The sequence below is a fragment of the Triticum aestivum genome, chromosome 2D, assembly GCF_018294505.1.
Source record: "Triticum aestivum cultivar Chinese Spring chromosome 2D, IWGSC CS RefSeq v2.1, whole genome shotgun sequence".
Taxonomy (NCBI): domain Eukaryota; kingdom Viridiplantae; phylum Streptophyta; class Magnoliopsida; order Poales; family Poaceae; genus Triticum; species Triticum aestivum.
Genome location: NC_057799.1, coordinates 441,482,706 through 441,491,042, shown reverse-complemented (window position 1 = coordinate 441,491,042; position 8,337 = coordinate 441,482,706).

Here is an 8,337-nt window from a genome sequence, read left to right as displayed (position 1 = left end):
GGGGGAGGGGGATCTCAAACTTTGGGACGCGCTTGTCTGAAATGTGGGAAAGTTACGAACTTATCCCCCATTTAAAATTTCGTACATCACGTCGGTTGGGGATAGGACGGTAATCACGCATCTCCCCAATATTTGCCGGTAGCGATTTCGGGCGAGGAGAGGGTGTTTTGCCGCCCACGGTTGGCGCCCACGGTGTATGAACGGGGCTAACAGGTAGGGTGGTTGTGTCACGTCTGAGGGAAGTTACACATCTACCACTATTTAAAATATTTGCCTAGATCGATTTCGGACGAGGAGAGTTTGTTTTGCCGCCCACCGTGTATGAATGGGGAAATGGACGGAGAGACACATGTCTTTCGGACGAGGTTGAATCAAATGTGTTTTGCTGCCCACGTTTGGCGCCCACCGTGTCTGAATGGGCTCAGACGCGGTCGTGCCATGTATGATTCAAGTTACTAGTCTACCCCCATCGACAACAGTGGAAATCGGGTCGATTAGGATGTGAAGTGTCAGGGGTAGATAGTAATTTCCATCTCGCAAACACTTGCTTCGAGCAGCCGACAAATGATAGTGGGTGTTTTGCCGCTTCGTTCCGAATTTGGGAGAATTAGCATTCATGTTTACCCTGGGCCCTGACAACTAAATTCAAATCGAATTTGTATTTGATTATGAATATCCATACATCATTCTATGTTTTGTTATTTATTTCTTCAAAACCACGACAAAGATTTATTCCACCTTTATATATGATTATGATTTTGAAATGCCATGATCTTCGAATTCAGTAGGTTGGATACACTTTGAGTCAAACAGTTATTTCATCCAATACAATATGCTCACATGAAAAACAATTCACCTTATATCAATCATACAAGTACCGAGGATTACCTCGCCTAAAAAATTCAGATCTTTAAAACACATGGACAACATAGGGGGTATTACAACATAATCCATTCAGAGACATGACACAACATGCAAGTATAATAATCTAATGACAATTTTAACTTGTATCTAAAGAAGAACTGGGATTACCCTGGGCTTCAGATAGCAGAAGCATCAGGACCTCCTCCATCTTCAAATGCAACATTCTTACTTCCTCCAATTCTTGGGTTGCTTGCATAATGCGTGCAGCTAATTGCATAATTTCCAGCCTCAAGATCAAGATTACCTCATTCATGGCAGCCACACCATCTCTTTCTGCCTCTAGTAGAGCCTCAATAACTATAATATCTGTGCTCAGACTGCTCTCCGGCGGTGTTGCCTCTGAACTGCTACCATCTGGTAACATGGATGGTGCACTGCTTCCACAAATAGATTCTGGGGTTGTACATTGTGTCCTAGTGTGAACGGCATCCTGAAAGGTTTCCACTGGACATAAGTAAGAGATAGTTATCGCATGATCCAGGCAGTAAGCTTACATGGTAAACGACATACGAATTATTGCCAAGCATGGCAAGCTATATTTAAATGGTTCGAAGCAGCATCAACCGAAAAGAAATTAACATGGTAAGATGAAACTTGAAAGGGAGTGTACCACCACTATATTTAAGTTGCCAAGGCATCTAAGCAGTTGAAATAATCTGAGAAAGCACTTAATAGTGTGGCCTCATATAAACTACGAAGACAGTCTTGTGATGAAGTTCATAGGAAAAGTTAAGGAGTCAAATGAACTAGGCATGCATTTCCTTACGATAGTACAGTAGGCACTACTAACATATTGGCCAACTCAGGTATAGCCTAACAAGTAACAAACAAGCAATCGAATCAGGCAATACAGAAAAGCAGACAACTGAACTCTTTATAATTCTGTAGGATTATAGGTTGAGGGCATAAGCCAGGAAAGCAGCCCACACGCATTACATTTCACATGTACTAAAACACACTGGCTTACCATATGTTGCTGTGAAGCCTCGCTACTGTTGCAATGTTCTTTGAAGATATCGCCAGCATCTCATGGTTGCAAACACTACAGGAATCAGCTACTTTGCCGTCTGGCACGGCAGACAGCAAAGGCAAGGATGGCGGACGGCAAAGGCCTTTGCCATCTGCCGCGGATGGCAAAAGGCTCCGGCAAAGTAGGCTACGGTAAAGAGCTTCTTTGCCGTCTGCTTTCTGAAGCGGACGGCAAAGGGGCCTTTGTCATCAGTGGCTGACGGCAAAGAAAGCCGACGACAATAAATGTGCTGTTAGTCCGTAAGGCGGCTAACGGCAGCCTTTGCCGCCCGCCGCTGACGGCAAAGAGCATCCGGCCTTTGTCGTCCGCCGAATGACGTCAGCTGGACGTCACTGCGGGACAAGCCTTTGCCGTCTGCCACTATAGGCAAAGTGCTCAAACATGCCAGTCCCAGGAAGCACAGGTAGCTGCCACATGGCATGTTTGCCGTCAGCTAGCCGACGGCAAAGTTCTTTGCCGTCAGCTAGCTGACGGCAAAGAGCCTGTACATCCCTATTTTTAATTTAATTCATTCAATTTGACAGCAATTCATAGATATACAGAGATATACACAACAATTCACATATATATACAACAAGCATATCCAACACACAAGTTTCATCATATATACATACATAACCAACACATATATAGTTCCATCCTTACATATTACAAAAGTTTCACATTGTTCATCCTACACCGTTATCCATCCATCCATATAACAAGTTCCAACCATGCAAGTTCATTGATACAAAATAAAAGCACAAATGGAAAAGAAGCACTCCATCCATGCAAGCTTCCGTGAATTAAATCAAATCTGCAAAATGATAAACAAGATGTTAGAAAAAGAAGAAGAAAATGAAGAATAAGAAGACTATAAGAAATAAGCATACTTAAGTAAAATGGAGCTAACCTAGAAGAAAATGAAGAAGAAGAAGAAGAAGAAGAAGAAGACTAGAAGAGTACTAGAAGAAGACTAGAATAATAATAATAAGAAGAAGAAGAAGACTATAATTAAGCTTATTATGTAAACTTGGTCATTTTGTGCTAACATAAGTAATTTTGGAGTTAACCTATAGGAAACTAAGCATATTAGAGATAACTTAGCATATTAGACCCAACTTAGGTAAAATGGAGCCAACCTAGATAATTATGCCATCTTTGAGTGAACTAAGCATATTAGAGATAACTTATAGCTAACTTATGACCTAGAAGAAGAAGACTATAAGCTTATTATGTAAACTTGGTCATTTTGTGCTAACATAAGTAATTTTGGAGCTAACCTATAGGAAACTAAGCATAGTAGAGATAACTTAGCATATTAGAGCTAACATATGTAACTAAGCATATTAGAGCTAACATAGGTAACTAAGCATATTAGAGCTAACTACATATAGATCATTTTGGAGATCTGACATACCTGACATAGTTCAGTTCTCATTGTTCTTCTCCTTCTCCTTCCTCAGCCTGATGCGCCAAGAGCGGTGAGGCGGTGGATGCAGTGGGATGTACTCTTCTACCACAATTGGCGTGGTCATGTCGCCCAGCTGTGGGATCGCCGGCGCCACCACCGGCGCGAGGTCGTTGTCAGGCACCACCACCATCGTGAGGCCATCTTCAGGCAGGACATGCATGACCATCGCTAGGTCATCCTCGGCCACCACCATCTCTTGCCCATGGTGCGCCACCACCATCTCCTGCCCTTGGTCGGCCACCACCATTGCTAGGTCATCCTCAGCCTGATACCCACTCTGCTCCTCTTCTTCCCCACTCCAGTCCGGATCATCCTCCTTGATGTCTTTGCTGCAGCCCGAATCGCTGCTACTTTTGCTACATCCAGAATCGTTGTTGCTTTTGCTACAGCCAGAATCGCTGCTGCTTTGGCTGTAGCCAGTGTCGCTGCTGCTGCTCCCATTGCCTGTCCAAATGCAACAATTAATGACCGTTAACAATCGATGCGAGACAAAGCCAAATGTAGAGGAATAAGAAGAGGCAGAACGTACCGGCATCATCGTCGTCAGCGTAGCGCATGCGACACATAGTCGCGTTGAACACCTTCACGATGAGCATGGTGGTGTCGTCGTCGTACCTGAAGAGAAGGAAGTACCCCAGCCGCAGGTCGTAGGCACGGTAGAACTTCTCCCAACCATGACACAGGTACATGTGGCCCTCCTTGATCACCAACTCCACGTCCCATAGCCTGCGAAACCCGCTGCCGGCCTGTCGCAGCTTCACATTATTTGGCGGATCTTCACCCAGCATGTTCATAAAAGTGTCAGGCAACCTCTGCAGTTTGGGACAAGGAGTGATGTAGCAAACAATAGAGTTATCATAATGAGATGGGTGAAGGGGAGATCTCTCCTTTTATATACCTGCCTCTTGGAGGAAGTCCCAAGTATGATACTGAAGAACTCGAAAGCATCCAAGTCGTACTTCGGTGTGGCAGAGCGGAGCCTGCGATGGCGGCCTCCCCCCATCTCTAATAAGCAGCAGAAGAGACCAATTAGTATCTAGCTAGAAGCATATCTATAAACATAGAGCCAAGTTTCTAGACATGAAAGAAAACTGAGAAAAAAAGCAATGGACTTGTGCTCAACAACATCAACAACACTTAGTTAATTTGGTAGGTTAGTTGGCAATGGCAATTGGCACCCTTCAAAACTAGGCATTTCTTTAGACGTGAAAGAAAACTGAAAATGTTGAAAAAAGAGCATAGTAATCTAAAAATAGGGGAAAAATACACTTCTTTCTCCTCTCTATCTTTTTTTTCATCTTTCTTCTTTCTTCTTAACCAAAACTAAACCTAAAGTTCCTTCTGGTGTGATCACATTGGAATACTTGTGGCAACAAATCATAGTTGCACGATATTTTAGGTGGCTCTAGGTGCCACACACCAAGCAAACAAACAAACCTCAAATCAGAAACTAAGGGTGTAGTGTCGTAAAATCAATTTATTTTGTATGCAAATCAGAATGTATAGTTTGCCTTTCCGCAAAAAAGAAAAGGAAAAGACGGGTATAGTTTGCCTCTTATGACAGATTCCATAAGCAATATGCATGCCTTGTTGTTTTCTCAAATTAAACTAATTCGAGTGTTGCTGATTGATGAATTTGAATATATGCAAAGGAATTTGAGGAAAGCTTTTGCTCTTCTCACTATTAGTTTCATAATCTTTTATACAACCCCTTCAAGGAGTCTGTGGATAACTTTCGTTTACAGTTCACTAGATATGTGTATTACATTTTCTATTGGAAATGCATTTGAATTCATTTATCACAAATACTAATTCTAAAGTTTAACTCTGATGATACGGTTGCCACGTACCTACCAAGACATGCTAATTTTTTTTCTTGTATATAAAAGAACTTGTGCACTAATATTTACTTCACTGAAAGATTTTTCACTTTGAAGGGAAATAGTTTTTGTTCCATCATATATTAATAATATAACAATAATAATTCATTATATGCCAATGAGTTGAGAAATCTGGCACTACATTATTTAAATGACACATAAAATGCATAATGTACAAAAAATTGATCATGCATAACTAAACACTGTGGATCAATAATAGTATAGAAGATGATCTAACTAATAAGACTACTAGTGAGAATTGAGATTACACACAATTATAGTAGAGAAGATGCTATCTATGCTCTAAACCTAAACTAAAGTAAACCTAAACTAAACCAAACCTAAAATAAACCTAAACTAAACTTAAAATACATAAACAAAAACAGAAAAAAACAAGAGGTCTCACCGGGTGGAGGAGGGGGCAGCGGAGGGGTGGGACGGCCGCGGTGGTGGAGGAGAGGGGCGCCGGGGCGGCCGGGTGGAGGAGGGGGCGCCGGAGTGGCGGGGAGGCCGTGGTGGTGGAGCAGAGGGGCGCCGGGGCCGCCGGGTGGAGGAGGGAGCACCGGAGCGGCGGGGCGGCCGCGGTGGTGGAGCAGAGGGGCGCCGGGGCCGCCGAGGTGGAGGAGGGGGTGCCGCGGCGATGTGGGCGGCTCAGACACAGGCGGCGTGGCGCGACGACGGGGATGGCGCGGGGCGGGGAAGGGGGTCACCGGGGCTGCTGGGGCGGCGCGGCGACGGGGGTGGCGCGGGGCGGCGACGGCACGAGGGCGGGATGGTGCGGGGCGGCGGCGGCTCGGGCGCGGGCGGAGTGAGAGAGGGGACAGATGTGGGGCGTGGGCGGGCGTCGATATGGATTTTAGTTAGGGCACGTTTCTTTGCCGTCCGCCAGCAGACGACAAAGATCCTAGCTAACGGGCGTTAGCTTGGCCACTTTCTTTGCCGTCTACTAGCGGACGGCAAAGACAGTGTCCGTTAGGTGGTTCTCGGTAGTGGGCCACCCTCATTCTTTGCCGTCGGCTAGCGGACGGCAAAGACTATATGCCGTCTGCTGGCGGACGGCAAAGACTTGGCTGACGGCAAATATGGTCTTTGTCGTCAGCCAAATCCTTGCCGTCAGCTTCTATTGAGCTGACGGCAAAGAAGGTCTTTGCCGTCAGCTAGCAGATGGCAAAGACATGGCTGACGGCAAAGATCCTGATTCCAGTAGTGAAATCTAGTTGTTGTAGTTTATCCTGCACCCTCTATTTAGGTAAAATTAATTTTAATCGCATGCACTGGTTCGAATTGATCATCAATGGTTTATCTAAACTAATGAAAGAAGGGTGTGTGCTTACACGACAATATATGTGCTTCACTCTATTTTTATGCTTGCTCGAGGTGCCAGCCCCAAAAGAACTAATATTTTGCTTGATGGGGTTGGCAGCACCATAATTAATAGAAGCATCAAATTAGTCATGCAATTTGGGAAGATCAAGATCGCAAAAAAAAGTAATGAACAGAGGCTCGGAGCAGGATGTAATAGCTAGCATCAGAAAATGTAGGGTAAAACGAACAAAAAGCAGCAGAACCACATGCTAGTTTGCTGATGTGTAATTAAGCATAGAGAACATGAAGTAGTCTGATGGAACCAATTGGTGGCATCAGAAAAACACCATTATCATACATATAGCATGCAAGAAGCGAAATAGTAGGCAGTGATATCTAGGAAGTACAGTAATACTTAGGACAAAACTAAATCATTGCAACTATATGTGCACTGGTTTGTAATTTAGCACATGTAACATGTTCACTGCCAGAAGCATGGCCCTACAGGTGCAAGCAGAATAACGCGTCTCATGAAAAATTGAATGATGCCCTGAAGAAATTCAATGGTGCGGTGCTTATGCTAAGAAAGTGAACGTAGGCGCCGGCCGTTGGATAATAGTATACTTGATAGCAAAGGATCGTCGGTGGTGCTCGTGTTGCAGTTGAGTTTGGGCTGGCTGTCGCCGTTGATGAAGCGGCTCCGGTCCTTCGGTTGCGACGCCTGTTGGCATACAAGAAAGCTCGTCTATGGTAAGTGAACAGTTCCACGATAAAAAAGAGAAAAAACAAAGGAGTACAAATCGAAATAACCTGATGAGGCTGCGGCGTTAGTAAAGCAGGGCCGGTGGAGTTGAATATGGCATCCGTGGAGCGCGTCCGGTGCAGTGGACGAAGGCGTCGGCGAAGCACATCCGACGCGGTGTATAGTGCATTCGGTGAGGCGGATCTGTTCGCGGACAAGGGCTTGTATGAAGGGCCAGCGATGGGGCGGACAAGGGATTCAGTGAAGGTACTACACTGTGGTGGACGAGGGCGCCGGTGAAGCAAATCCGGTGCGGTGGACCATGATGGTGGTCAAGGAGATCTGGAGCGGTGGACAAGCCAGTCGCTGAAGCAGCTCCGGTGAAATGGTGAGTTGGCAGTTGGGGGTTCCAAGGTGTGGAAGGTAGATCCGGCGGGGTGTGAGGTCCACCGCTGTGGCGGATGACTAGATTCGGCAGCTTGGCGTGGTTGGGGGGGTCGGGGAGGGGAAGGGGAGGGGCTCTGGGGAAGAATGTTGGGGGCAAAGAGGGGAAAACTATGGAGTTACCAAAGCAGCCCATTTCTGTTCATGTGGCAGGGATAAAACAGGAATATCGCAGGGCTAAACTTTTGGGCACGAGACATTTCGATGTGAGCGGGAAGTTTGAAAGATTTTGGCACCTGAAATTAAGTGTTCTGCTCTTGTACGGCCGACTATGATATCCTGGCCGAGAATTTATTTGTTTTGCACGTAAAAAGGTGCAAGTTTCAAAAATCAATGTTTCCAAATCGAAACTTAGATTGTCCATTCAATTCATATATGGATCATTGAGCTAGTGCAAGCAAATACCATCATATGGTCCAATTCAAATGAAATTCCAAATGTGTTTATCCTTAATACGATGACAAAAACAAAAATGTGTATGTGGATGAATAAAGTGGATGATTATAAAGTTTGAACATGCACATATGTGTATATTGTCGGTGTCAAAACCAGCGGATCT